The sequence below is a fragment of the Schistocerca serialis genome, chromosome 2, assembly GCF_023864345.2.
Source record: "Schistocerca serialis cubense isolate TAMUIC-IGC-003099 chromosome 2, iqSchSeri2.2, whole genome shotgun sequence".
In the NCBI taxonomy this organism is placed as follows: domain Eukaryota; kingdom Metazoa; phylum Arthropoda; class Insecta; order Orthoptera; family Acrididae; genus Schistocerca; species Schistocerca serialis.
The window spans coordinates 603,616,717-603,632,036 of NC_064639.1; the positions used below are offsets into that span (position 1 = coordinate 603,616,717).

The 15,320-nt window shown below is 43.2% G+C and overlaps 1 protein-coding gene across 13 annotated transcripts in view; it reads left to right on the plus strand.

Moving 5' to 3' along the window:
- Positions 1 to 15,320, plus strand: part of LOC126457647 (uncharacterized) — a 118,008-nt gene that overhangs the window by 14,530 nt on the left and 88,158 nt on the right. For 4 of the 13 annotated variants that reach the window (XM_050094130.1, XM_050094133.1, XM_050094127.1 and 1 more), the window contains exons 2-4: positions 4,001 to 4,070; positions 4,186 to 4,281; positions 4,380 to 4,550. The exons of the other annotated variants lie outside the window; for them this stretch is intronic. The gene's annotated coding sequence lies outside the window, so the exon portion shown is untranslated. The remainder of the gene's footprint in view (positions 1 to 4,000; positions 4,071 to 4,185; positions 4,282 to 4,379; positions 4,551 to 15,320) is intronic. 13 annotated transcript variants of the gene reach the window in all.

Consider the following 15,320-nt stretch of genomic DNA (forward strand, 5'->3'; position numbering starts at 1 on the left):
TCGTCAGAATATATATAGTGCGGGATTCGATTGTTCACTGCTTTATGCTCAATGTAAATACCATCACCGCCGCCGCTACTGCTGCTGCTGTTGTTGTTGTTGTTGTTGCCATTTTCGCCTTCAAGTATTGGTTTTAGAATGGTTTTATATTGCTTGTTGCCCATGTACATCAGTCATGTGCAGTATTTATCAGTATGTTTCCCTCTCAGTAACTGAATAATTTATAGGTTTTTTGGTAGGTCTTAGGAAAATAAGATTCATTAAGCCAGGTGTTCTCTCAAACCGCCTGTCACCAATCTGTATTGTGTCATCAGTTACAGTTGTAGGATGCGTACGCAACATGTACGGTCTTCCCCTGCTAACGCTGAATGTTCTATCTATCTCACCAGGGTCGTGACGGATAATGTATTCTTCAACGGCAACACCATCGTTATCGTGTGTTTTTGTTTTTGCTGAGAGCTGTCGGAGAGATTTAGTAACCGGCTTAAAGGTCTCTCTTAGTGTTTACTGTTGAACCACATGCCCTAACCTTAGCAACCGTAATTTCTCACGAACTGCTTTCCACGCTTGAATCACTTTCTGCTTCGTTGACATCTTAGTGTATACTAATCAGACATCTCCGCAGCGTTAGACTTTATATATCCACTCATTTTCTTCTTCCTCTTACTATGTACCTGCTCCCCCTTCTCAACAGTAAGGAACTCTACATATATTTTCCCCTCAATAGCCTCGACCTTTTCAATTAAGTCGGCTACTTTCTTACCGAGTCCATTAACTAACTCATTTAACGCATTCACCATTCTCAGAAGAGTCTGGTAATACGTCTCTAGTTCCCTGCGCATACCTCCAACATATGCACAATAGCCTGAATTTTCGCATCCATATACAGGCGAATGTTCTGTCTATGTACACCCTTCTTTCGGGTTGAGAGCTAGACATACGCGCGAATTTGTCCATGGTACAGTGTACACTGATGTGCTATCCTCTCTTACCGTACTATGTATGCAGAAACTCTTGAAAGTTTCGCCTGTACCTACCCTCACTCAGTTTTCTTATTTTATCAATAATGAGAAACACATACTGTGAATGATTCCAACAATCTGCACATATCTTTACAAAATCGTTGAACGACATGTCCATTTCGACATGTGCCTGGTAAATGTGTTTTAAATTCAGATTGTCTTGTTTGAAGGCTATAATGCGGTTTGCATTATCCCTAACCAACTGTTTCGGGATTCTGGAATATGTTTAGCTATAAAATACATCAGCACCCATATGACGACCGAAACAGAAATATTTTCGAATTTGGCCTTAGTTTTCGACAGCAACATCACCAAATATAAAGACAGTGTTTGGCTTTGCTTTTTCAGGTGGAAGGATATCACCACTTTCGTGAAGTATGTCGTGTATGTAACACCACCTACACCACATAATATCTCCTGCAATAGCTGATACTTGGGTTGGAACAGTGCAACCACTCTAACATTGGAGAAATGTTTTCTGTCAACTATCTGCTTTGAAAGTGGGTCACAATATTTCTCTTGTAGTTGCAACACTTCTCTAGTGGTCGCCACTTTCATGAATGATGATGAAATGATGAGGACAACACAAACACCCAGTCATCCCGAGGCAGGTGAAAATCCTTGACCCTGGCAGGAATCGAAACCGGCACTCCATGCTCAGAGGTGTAGACTCCAGTGGTCTGGAGTCACACACACACACACACACACACACACACACACACACACACACACACAATAGCTGTGTCTGCACATTGTAAAGGACTCAGACCCATCCATTTACGTATATATGAGGTGCGACAATAAAGTAGTGAGAATGATTTTCTTTGCAAGATGTGGCAACCCTGCAGGCTTGCGTAGGCACAATATCTTTGACCTTTTTCTATAAGCTGCTTCTAGTCCAAGCGGCACATCGATGCAACTGCTCAGTTGTGAGTTGTGCTGTAATAAGTTATACGTGTTTGTATCTCTCGTCACGGAAATGGAACTGCATAATATTGCCCAACGGTATGCCATTTCTTTTTGTATTAAATTGGGTGAAAACGCTACAACTTATGGTAAGTTTCAGAAGGCTTTTAGGCTTTTGGAGAGGAAGTTATGTCAAGAGCTCAAGTTTTTCATTGGCATAAAATGTTTAGTGAAGGCAGAACGAATATTGAGGATGAAGACTGCAGTGGACGACCATCAACCTCTTGGACGGATGTCAACTTGGCCAGGGTGCATAAACTCGTACTATCTGATCGAAGATTATCCGTGAAAATGATTGCAGAACAACTGAACATCAATTGAGAAACGGTTCGTCTAATAATAATTGACGATCTTAGTATGAGAAAGATTTGTGCAAAAATAGTCCTCAAAATCTCACACCACAACAGCGAGAAACACGGAAAAATGTGGCAGCCGATCTTTTAGAGCAAACGGAAATCACTCCAGAATTGTTGAGCCATGTTATCACTGGTGATGAAAGTTGTTTTTTCAGTACGATCCAGAGACAAAATGCCTAAGTTCGCAATGGTGCTCAAAGGTATCACCCAGACCAAAAAAAAAAAAACTCGCATGTAAAAGTCAAAAGTGAAATACATGCTTGTGTGTTTCTTTGATTCCAAGGGAATTGTTCATAAAGAGTGGGTGCCTCCTGGACAAACAATTAACCAATATTACTGCAAAGAAATTTTAGAAAGACTTCGTAAAAGAGTTCTTTGTGTCCATGCCAACATTGCTGATAATTGGATTCTGCATCATGATAATGCGCCATCCCATACTGCTCTGTCAGTACAACAATTTTTAACCTCAAAACAAATTTCAGTACTACCACAGCCAGCTTATTCACCAGATATCGCTCCATGCGACTTTTTTCTATTTCCAAGAGTCAAGACGTCGGTCAAGGGACACCATTTTCAAACAACACAAGATGTCCAAAAAGCTGTGACGAGTGTCTTGGAGGATATTACAGAAGATGAGTTCCAGAAATGTTACCATCAGTGGCAGAAGCGCTGGAAAAAGTGTGTGCAATCGGAAGGGAAATACTTTGAAAGAGACAACACTAAACTTGACTAAAACGGTAAGCAACATTTTTTTCACATCAGTCTCATTACTTTATTGTCACACCTCGTATATTTCCAACATCAGTTCTAGGCAAGTAAACCGAGAACTTTTTATGCATCAGTGAAATTATCTACTACGGGAATTCACCACAGAAACACTGCACCGAGATTTCTTCATGCAAAAGTACACTACATTACTGGTGAATTATAGAATTTTCACTGTTGATCAACACTATTCTCACTGCTTCTGTAAATTATCAGCATTCTGATCGAGTGAATTAAATGGTTATGGAGCACTCCCCAGTTATAACTAGTTCTCACGGTAAGTAAGAGGGACTGCAGCAGCCCCTAACTACAGATTATCATTCTGCATGTTAGCAACCCAATCGTCCACTTTTCTTTTTATCAATTTCAACACCTGCGTTTGTCTAAATAAGAATCAATTCTGCAAATACTGCTTTTTAAACCCCCTTGCTTTAATTACGTCATTGAACGAGCAGGGAGCAGAACACTGATGGTTCACGTGGACAACACATCGTCTGGTATATATTCAACAGTCATAACCATTTAGTATTATCACTCTCGGTTTGTTGAATAAGGTCTGTCATGCATGTGTTTGATGCACAAACGATTCAGTAGACAGCAGTCAACAACTATGTACCTGCTCGAATATCTTTATACACGTGTTCCTGTTGATGAAGACAAGACTTGTAATCTGCACTGTTGCTGTAGTTTTTCTTTTCGTTTTTTTTTATTACAAAGGGATCCCAGTGGTGTAATAAAGGTACAGGACATAAGTTATGCATTCAGGACATATTCCAGCAGTCCAGACACCCTAACCACAGCTAGTCATGTAATTCCAAGGCAGCTCGTCCAGTAGGGATGTAATCGACCTGCAACCCTACCACCTCAAACCAGCTATTCTCTTGTCAACAGCCGCCCCCGCAGCTCAAGCAGTTATCCACATTGTCGTCAGCAGTTCACATCATGGCTCCGAGAATTTGGTGTAAGTCTATCCTTCTCCATAATTATTAACAGCAATTCTGTGTGTTTATTTATTTACATACATGTGTTGTTTGGAAGGCTGTGATTGTGACGCTCCTATTTTCCTTTTTGCGCAGCATCCTCAGAAGAGGAGGGGGCGTATATCTAGGGGGATATTTTCATGTGGTAAGGAAACACAAAATCAACTGCAGACACAATGGCATTTAATGGGGGTATGTGATCAAGTTGCTGTTGCAACTTTAATCATCTGATATAATTTCGGATAAATAATGTGCAGTGGTATAATTTATTTTTCCGTTGCTAACTGCAGGGCAGCTCCCACAGATGGTGGTGGATTGTGAAATGGAATGGGACCCAGTAGGTGAGTACACCACAGTGTTTACCACTGCAGAGAACGAGATTTGGGGTGAAGTAGATTACCTCCTCGACACAATCGAGAGGGAGAAGGAGGAGGAGGAGTTGGAGACGGAGTTGGTTGAATGTGAGTACATAACAGTGTTTAATACCATAGATTTTAATCTTGCCAGCTTTCTGTGAGGATTAAAATACAACTGATCATACAGATGTGCTGAATGTTGATTTCACTGAGAGAGCTGTTTGAATAGTTAGAGTGCCAGAGGTCCTTAAGCCCACTATTTTATTACCTCCGTAGACTTGCACTGTAGCTCATTCTCACACATATCTGATAGCTTGATTCGAGTGCCCCTCTGAATGTGTAATGATTCATTCAATGATACTGAAAAGTTTCTAGAGGTTCGTAATTTAATGAGGAAGTATTACAGGTGAATTCATTCTCAGTGCTATAGCAGATAAGTTAGTAAGTCAACCCTGTGCATAGGAATAAGATGTTATCTGAATTCTAAATGCTCTGAGGAATTGTAACCTATTGAGTGATTAACGATTATTATTTACCCAGTGCTTGCTATATATGGTTTTCTGTCACAAACCTGGGAAGCCAATGTTCTAACTGAGATGTTGAAGCGATGTGTGCCCAAAGCGTGTTCATTGCATAGTAAACAGAACCACCTAGACAACTCAATTTTTATGAATTACCAAATATGGAAACAAATTTCTTTGTTAATATTATTTTATGACTGAGAATTACATAATTTATATATCAATATCTAAGGTAGTCTCAGATGCACTGTGAATAAGCAACTGTCATTCTGTCTACGTATTTCACGCATAGTAGTCAATTAAAGCTGCTTTTTTTCCCTTACTACATCTGAATGCGAAATGTCAATAATCCATTGATTTGCGCTATTGTATAGAAGCAGAAATAATCACGTCAACGCAGTGGATGAGCATAAGTTCACCTCTCAGATTAGTGATTCAGTGAGGTGATGGTTCTTTAATCATGTTTGTGAACATTGTCCACTCATACAAACCTACGGAGCTGCTCTATTGCAGTACATGTATTTTCGTGCAATAACATCCGGAGATAACTCCTTTATTCATCCAACATCATCTAGAAGCATGGTTCTGTTTCACAAATGCATTTAAAAATCAAGAAGGAACGTCGTTTTTTGGAATATGGTTGAAACATCTTTGGTTTTTCCATGAGAACACTATACTGTTAACCTCTAATGCAGATAAACTACAACAGATGATAGAGCAACTTAATAGAGAGAGTAAGTTTGAAATTCATTCATGCTTTGGTTAAGGTAATGTATAAACACACTGAGATAATGACTAGATGATGTGATAAACTGACTGGGTCCAGCTTCTCATGAGGTAAACTGAACAGACTGGGACAGGAGTGAAAAAGCCATAACCAGGGAAATACATTGTAGCTGAGGATTTTTTAATGGGTGCTGTGAGTTAAGAAAATACAGAGGTGGCTCGTTCTACAGCATAATAAGGACTGAGGACCTGTATCACAGACTTAGTATGAGATCACAAGCCTAGAGGGCCGAGCTTCATCTTCTTTCTATCCTTTGGAAATTATATGTGAGTTGCTTTAACTTGGTGTAATAGCCATACGTGTAACATGTGTGATATTGACATGTAGAGGTTGTTATGAACAGGTTGGTTCAAATGGCTCTGAGCACTATGGGACTTAACATATATGGTCATCAGTCCCCTAGAACTTAGAACTACCTGAACCTAACTAACCTAAGGACATCACACAACACCCAGTCATCACGAAGCAGAGAAAATCCCTGACCCCGCCGGGAATCGAACCCGGGCGTGGGAAGCGAGAACGCTACCGCACGACCACGAGCTGCGGACTGTTATGAACAGGTATCTGCTGTAAAAACGTTACTAAAGCCGAAGGCCGAATTCAGAAGGGGCTACATGCAGGACATGTGAAGTGATCAAATTTCTGTGTGATGGAGCTAATTTCAGTTAATTATTATATGGAGGTGGTATACCAGACAGTCCACCGGTCACCAGTGCTGATACCTGACTCACCAAGGTGGCCTCACTCTCACCACCACTGATGTGGTACATGTTGCCACTCGATGATTGCCCCCACTAATGGTCACCAGTACTGGTGATATTAAACTCCACCAGATCAGCCTCACCACCATTGGCACCAAGGCTGAGTATAACATTGTATGATGATGATGATGTTAAAGTACACACATCAAAAAAAGTTTTGCATCACCTCTGTTCCGAGAGTTCTGGAACCTGTACAGAAAATTGGAATAGATATCAACATAAACATCGTTTCCGCCCTTTTTATTGCTCGTGAAAACCACACATTGCATGCTGTACCACCATACAGCGAGACCTTCAGAGGGCGCTACCTAAGAGCAGCAGAATATACACACATTAAAAAAAAAGTTTTGCTTCACCATGGTTCCGAGAGTTCCGCCACCTGTACAGAAAATTTGAATAGAGATCAACATAAATATCGTTTCTGCCCTTTTTATTGCTCATGAAAAGCACACATTGTATGTTTTATCACCATACAGCGAGACCTTCAGTGGTGGTGGTCCGGATTGCTGTACACACCAGTACCTCTAATATCCAGTAGCACGACCGCTTGCACTGATGCATGCCTCTATTCGTCGTGGCATACTATCCACATGTTCATCAAGGCAATGTTGGTCCAATTTGTCCTACTCCTCTATGGCGATTCGGCGTACATCCCTCAGAGTGGTTGGTGGGTCACGTCTTCCATAAACAACCCTTTTCAATCTGTCCCAGGCATGTTCAATAGGGTTCGTGTCTGGAGAAGACGCTGGCCACGCTAATCGAACGATGTCGTTATCCTGAAGGAAGTCGTTCACAAGATGTGCAAGATGGGGGCGCGAATTGTCGCCCACGAAGACGCATGCCTCGCCAATATGCTACCGATATCGTTGCACTATCGATCGGAGGATGGCATTCACGTATCATCGTACAGCCGTTACGGCGCCTTCCACGACCACCAGCGGCATACGTCGGCCGCACATAATGTCACCCCAAATAGCAGGGAACTTCCACCTTGCTGCACGCGCTGGACAGTGTGTAGGCCTTCAGCCTGACCGGGTTGCCTCCAAACACATCTCTAACGATTGTCTGGTTGAAGGCATATGTGACACTCGTCGGTAAAGAGAAAGTGATGCCAATCCTGAGCAGTCCATTCAGCATGTTGTTAAGCCCATCTGTACCGTGCTGCATGGTGTCATGGTTGCAAAGATGGACCTCGCCACGGACTTCGGGCGTGAAGTTTCGCATCATGCAGCCCACTGTGCTCATTTTGAGTCATAACACGACGTCCTGCAGCTGCACGAAAAGCATTATTCAACATAAGCTGGCGTTACTGTCAGGGTTCTCCCGAGCCACAATCCGTAGGTAGCGGTCATCCACTGCAGTAGCAGCCCTTGGGCGGCCTGAGCGAGGCATGTCATTGACAGTTCGTGTCTCTCTGTATGTCCTCCATGTACGAAATACATCGCTTTGGTTCACTCCCAGACTCCTGGACACTTCCCTTGTTGAGAGCCCTTCGTGGCACAAAGTAACAATGCGGATGCGATCAAACGGCGGTGTTGACCGTCTAGGCATGGTTGAACTACAGACAACACGAGCCGTGTACCTCCTTCCTGGTGGAATGACTGGAACTGATCGGCTGTCGAACCCCCTCCGTCTAATAGGCGCTGCTCATGCATGGTTTTTTACATCTTTCGCTGCGTTTAGTGACATCTCTGAACAGTCAAAGGGACTGTGTTTTTGATACAATATCCACAGTCAACGTCTATTTTCAGGAATTGTGGGAACCAGGGTGATGCAAAACTTTTTTTGATGTGTGTAGTTTTAGAGATAACGAAAATAAATTGAAAACAAACATTTTTTTTTCTCTTGCACACATAGCATCTTCTGCAGTTCCAGTCACTTATAACATGGTCTGTTGTGTGTGTGTGTGTGTGTGTGTGTGTGTGTGTGCGCGCGAAAAGTTACGTGGTCTGTCATAATAAGGCCGGCCGCGGTGGCCGTACGGTTCTAGGCGCTGCAGTCCGGAACCGCGGGACTGCTACGGTCGCAGGTTCGAATCCTGCCTCGGGCATGGATGTGTGTGATGTCCTTAGATTAGTTAGGTTTAAGTAGTTCTAAGTTCTAGGGGACTGATGACCTAAGATGTTAAGTCCCATAGTGCTCAGAGCCATTTGAACCATCTGTCATAATAATGTGTAACGCATCATATTTGTACGAATTTTGCTGGTGTAGAAGATTTTATAATATTCACAGATTCTGCTTCGAAAGACTTGTCTGTCTTTCAGTCTGAAGACATTGGGTGATCTCCAACTCAGGAGATGACGCCATCCGTAGTTTGAGTAAGTTCGCCGCCGATAAAAAAAGATAGTATTTCATTTACACAGGACATATTATTTCAATGTTTTTTTCTATATGAGCCTGATTTTACTTAGCCAAGGACCACTTTCAGAGAGTGGCACTTACACAACGTTTGAAAACATGCTCCTGTTGCCCATTGAGTTCTTCATCTGTGACAGATAGCAGATATGTCGCATTATTCTAGGAGGGGCAGTCTTTCTGAGAAATAGGCTTAATGGCTTGCTGGAAGCGTCCTGTTGTTGAGTCTTTTGCCCATCTGTGACTGATTTCTGCAGACTGGGAACAGTGTATCGCTGCTGCCAAGTGGATCTCTTTGTGTACCATCAGCGACAGGATAGAGAAGCCCTGGAAAATCGCTATTTCTACTTAAAGGATGGGGAGAGGGAGGGAGGAGGGGAGGTAGGAGGTGAGACAAAACTTTTTCTCAGCTGGTTGGTTTGTATCCGCAGATCAAGGTGAACTCACTTGCAGCTGCTGCCACTCTCACCTGGAGGGATCTTTTGGGGTTTGTTTTTGTGGTGTTTATGTTATTAAAATGTTGTTTATGAGTGGTGTTTTTTCAAGACAATTTTGATGTTTAATTCGAGCAGTGAAGCATTTCCCATCAGTTGTGGTAGTGTGTGTTGGTCTTCTTACACTTCGGTGATAGATTTCTGCCCTATCCCTTCTTACCATGTATCTGTGTACAAGCTCCTCAGCAGTTATACACTTGTGGATCGGTAGGAGGCAATTCTTCTTACACTTCAGTGATAGTTTGCTGTCCTATCCCTTTTTCCCATGTATCTCTGTACAAGTCCCTCTGCAGCTATATCGCTCAGAGTCAGTGGAATAGGACAAAGTTGCCGAGAAATAATGAGAGCACCATTTATTTGAATTTCGAGCGCCAGGGCTGCAGTGTGTTTGTCGAGAACAGTGCAATGGAAGCCATCTGTCGGAAACTTCGATGTCAAAGAGCGAGGCACATAGGGTCGGGAAGAAGTGTCATCTGGTGGTGGCGGCGGAGGTGCGAAGTTATCTCCTGCACTGTAGACTGACCGGTCATTTCAAAACAAAATCGCTATCAGCTCAAGCACAGGCAATAGTCTCTATGAGTTGTCTAATGCATCTACAGACCATCCTGCTGCATCACCATTGTTTGCTGAAAAGTATTCCCCATATGCTTGTTTATTATCACCTCTTTCCATTCCCCGTGTGTATGGACGCAGTTCTCAGCTGTAAGCTTACAGGTAATACAGTTATTAAAACCCTCTCTGTCCATCAATTCACAACTGGGGGCAGGGGCAGCTGTAAGATAGTTCGAGCGCCCTCTGGTGGCGGTATTGTGGACAAAAGCTGTCGATCTTCAAACTTCGAGGCAAGCATTAACACGAATGCAATTAGAAAAAGTGAGGGCTGGGGGTGACAAAGTGTGTGGCAGAGTGTGGAAGCAGCTGTAGAATAATCTTTCCCACCAGTTTGCAAGTGGGGGAGGAGGGGGAAGGACAGAGGAGTGGGGGTGGTGACGTAATGCAATGTTGTCATATCTACAACCCAGGGTGAGGAGCCCCCCCCCCCCCAGGAGAGTCACCAACTTGGATAAATTTAGCAACAATGCGGTCTGGCGTCGCTTTGGCTTCATTCTCATAGTAATCACGAGATTGCTCCTGTTATCATACAAAATTGCACCCACTGTCATAACTCCAGGTGTAGGTCCACTGTTTCTACACTCATGCTCATAAATCAAGGATAATGCTGATACATGGTGAAACAACGGTCTGGTGGGCGGTTTTGCAGGTTTAAATCACTTCAACATATGACCATGCGGTGCATTTGACCTGTGGTCGTTGCATGGTGGCGCTGGCAGCAGTCCAAATATGCAGAAGTATATTGGTGCATGTCAGAGTATGGTGCAGTGAGTAAGTCTGCAGATGTGCTAATGGTGACTGTGTGTTGAAAATGGCTCAAAGAACACATTGATGATGTTATGATGGGTAGAATACTAGGGCGACTGGAGGCTGGTCAAACACAGCAGGTCTAGCATGGGCCCTCCATATGCCACAAAGTGTCATCTCAAGATTGTGGCAACGATTCCAGCAGACAGGAAATGTGTCCAGGCACTACAGTACAGGACGTCCACAGTGTACAACACCACAAGAAGACCGATATCTCACCATCAGTGCCCGCAGACGGCCACGGAGTACTCCAGGTAGCCTTGCTCAGGACCTTACTGCATCACTGGAAGCCTTGTCTCCAAAGACACAGTCTACAGACGACTGAACAGACATGATTTATTTGCCCGGAGAGCAAGATGCATTCCACTGACCCCTGACCACAGGATTGCCTGTAAAGCTGTATGTCAACACAGTACATGGTCATTGGAACAGTGGTCCCAGGTTATGTTCACAGACGAGTCCAGTTATAGTCTGAACAGTGATTCTCGCCAGGTTTTCGTCTGGCATGATCCAGGAACCAGACCCCAACCCCTTAATGTCCTTGAAAGGGACCTGTATGGAGGTCGTGGTTTGTTGGTGTGGTGTGTGATTATGACTGGTGCACGTACACCCCTGCATGTCTTTGACAGAGGAACTGTAACAGGTCAGCTGTATTGGAACGTCATTTTGCACCAGTATGTCCGCCTTTTCAGGGGTGCAGTGGGTCCCACCTTCCTCCTGATGGATGATAATACACGGCCCCACCAAGCTGCCATCGTGGAGGAGCACCTTGAAACAGAAGATATCAGGCGAATGGAGTGGCCTGCCTGTTCTCCAGACCTAAGCCCCATTGAGCACATCTGGGATGTTCTCGATCAATGTATCGCTGCATGTCTTCAAACCGCTGAAACACTTCAGGAGCTCCGACAGGCACTGGTGCAAGAATGGGAGGCTATACCCCAGCAGCTGCTCGACCACCTGATCCAGAGTATGCCAACACGTTGTGCGGCCTGTGTACGTGTGCATGGTGATCACATCCCATATTGATATCAGGGTACATGCGCAGGAAACAGTGGCGTTTTGAAGCACATGTGTTTCGGGGCGGTTTTCTCAACTTATCACCAATACTGTGGACTTACAGATCTGTTTCGTGTGTGTTCCCCATGTGTCTATGCTATTAACGCCATTTTGTGTAGTGCCACGTTGTGTGGCACCACATTCGACAATTATCCTTAATTTATGAGCATGAGTGTAATATGACGTCAGGTTGGTTGCAGGCCCTCAACTGACCTCCTCCTAACCAACACGCAGCCATTACTGGCACTGAGGCAGAACTGGTTTTTATCAGAAAACACAACAGACCTCCACCCTGCCCTCCAGTCCGCTCTCACTTGACGCCAATAAAGTTGCAAATGGTCATGGTTTGGGGTCAGTGAAATGCACGCTACAGAGCACTTGGGCCAGAGCTGTCCTTGAAGTAACCGATTTTTAACAGTTCATTATGTCACTATTGTATCAACTACTACTCAAATTGCTGCTGCAAATGCAGTATGATGCACCAGAGCCATACACCAAACACGATGGTCTTTCCTCTCGGTACTAGGCGCCCAGTCCGGAACCGCGCGACTGCTACGGTCGCAGGTTCGAATTCTGCCTCGGGCATGGATGTGTGTGATGTCCTTAGGTTAGTTAGGTTTAAGTAGTTCTAAGTTATAGGGGACTGATGACCACAGCTGTTAAGTCCCATAGTGCTCAGACCCATTTGAACACTTTTTTTTTTTTTTTTTTTTTTTTTTCCCTCTCGGTAGTGCCACGTGGCCGATTGGAGCCCAGTCTTCTTGCGACCGTACGTTCTCGTGACCACTGCTGTTGACCACTGCTGTTAGCAATTATTGGCTACATTTTTGCCAGGTCTTTCTGCAGTATAGCAGAAGGAACATCTAGCTTCTCGTAGCCATATCACACGACCATATTCAAACTCAGTAAGGTGTTGATTATGGCGTCTTTGTCATCTTAAAGGCATATTTGACCAAAATAAACTCACCACGTCCAATCTCAAAGGTAACTAACGTAACTAACGCAAAAGACCATTACATCGTGTATTTCAAGCAAACCTGAGATGCATCCTCATAGAGGCGCTACTTGCGTCACTCATTCGCGACTGGCGCGAAACTGGAACAGACATCATCTTACAGATGTAGAAACACCCCTACTGACTTTCGTTTATGCCGCACAGCTCCTCCTCGGTATGGCAAATTTTTCTGTAATTATATGTGGGTAAAGGCAAGATAATGGCATAAACAAGAGAAATAATATTATTAAAATTTCAGTTATAATCTTTTGAAGCTTATCGCATCACAATAAACACATAGGTGCAATGCTATGAAATAATATGAAATGGAACAAACTCGTCAAACCAATAATAGGCAAAGCAAATGGAAGAATTAATGTTGGCAGCATTCTGGGAAACTGCAGGACGTTTGTTAAGAAACCGCATGAAATACACTAGGCGACGTATTATGAAGTATTGTTCCAGTATTAGGAGCCCTTATCAAATATGCATGACAGCTGGCATTAAACAAATTCAGATACATATTACTAAAATCGTTCGTAGGGATTTCAGAAAGTAAGCTACACATCTCCTCCCATGGCAAGGCCAATGGGCAGCAAGAGTACGTATAGTCAGAAGACAGCACAGTGGAGCCTCACATGTTGTTGTCATCAGTCCTGAGACTGGTTTGATGCAGCTCTCCATGCTACTCTATCCTGTGCAAGCTTCTTCATCTCCCAGTACTTACTGCATCCTACATCCTTCTGAATCTGCTTAGTGTATTCATCTCTTGGACTCCCTCTACGATTTTTACCCTCCACGCCTGCCCTCCAATGCTAAATTTGTGATCCCTTGATGCCTCAGAACATGTCCTACCAACCGGTCCCTTCTTCTTGTTAAGTTGTGCCACAAACTCCTCTTCTCCCCAATTCTGTTCAATACCTCCTCATTAGTTATGTGATCTACCCATCTAATCTTCAGCATTCTTCTGTAGCACCACATTTCAAAAGCTTCTATTCTCTTCTTGTCCAAACTATTTATCGTCCATGTTTCACTTCCATACATGACTGCTCTCCATAGAAATACTTTCAGAAACGACTTCCTGACACTTAAATCTATACTCGATGTTAACAAATTTCTCTTCTTCAGAAACGCTTTCCTTGCTATTGCCACTCTACATTTTATATCCTCTCTACTTCGACCATCATCAGTTATTTTGCTCCCCAAATAGCAAAACTCTTTTACTACTTTAAGTGTCTCATTTTCCAATCTAATTCCCTCAGCATCACCCGACTTAATTCGACTACATTCCATTATCCTCGTTTTGCTTTTGTTGATGTTCATCTTATACCCTCCTTTCAAGACACAGTCCATTCCGTTCAACTGCTCTTCCAAGTCCTTTGCTGTCTCTGACAGAATTACAATGTCATCGGCGAACTTCAACGTTTTTATTTCTTCTCCATGGACTTTAATACCTACTCCGAATTTTTCTTTTGTTTCCTTTACTGCTTACTCAATATACAGATTGAATAATATCGGGGACAGGCTACAACCCTGTCTCACTCCTTTCCCAACCGCTGCTTCCCTTTCATGCCCCTCGACTCTTATAACAACCATCTGGTTTCTGTACAAATTGTAAATAGCCTTTCGCTCCCTGTATTTTACTCCTGCCACCTTTAGAATCTGAAAGAGAGTATTCCAGTCAACATTGTCAAAAGCTTTCTCTAAGTCCACAAATGCTAGAACTGTAGGTTTGCCTTTCCTTAATCTATTTTCTAAGATAAGTCGTAGGGTCAGTATTGCCTCACGTGTTCCAACATTTCTGCGGAATCCAAACTGATCTTCGCCGAGGTCGGCTTCTACCAGTTTTTCCATTCGTCTGTAAAGAATTCGCGTTAGTATTTTGCAGCTGTGACTTATTAAACTGGTAGATAGACATAGCCAGCTTAATTCGTTCCAGAATCTTACTCAAAGTGCAAAAAACTCGTTAACTGAAACAATTTATCCCATATACATTAACGTAAAATGTGATAATGCGTTCCATGTAGGAAGTGTACTGAAAGTTTTATCTTATTGCTTCCATGTATTCAAAGAAAATTATACATACAGCGTTATGTACTTTATTGTTAATGATACAGAACCAATTATTTTTACTAAGAAGCTGCCTATAGCCATTTGTTTCTGCCAACGATTCAACACTAGGCGAAATTGGACACAGTATTATCCTCAAATAAATTGCCGCTGCTTTATTGGGGGTGATGATTTTCAGTGTACGATGCAATCGATTAGCATGTTTTCTGCTCTTATTGCGCCGGAAGAATGCCGCTTTGCTGTTGCCGCCTCCTCCTCCTCCTCTTCCTCTCCTCTGAAGAACTCATCTCCACAACTTCCTGCTGTGGAGCACACTGCAACTCCATACGCTCTTCGGTGGTCATTTCTTGTCTGTGATCTCCTACGAGCTCATCGATATCATTGTTATCCACTTACAGTCCCATGCTCTTGGCCGAAG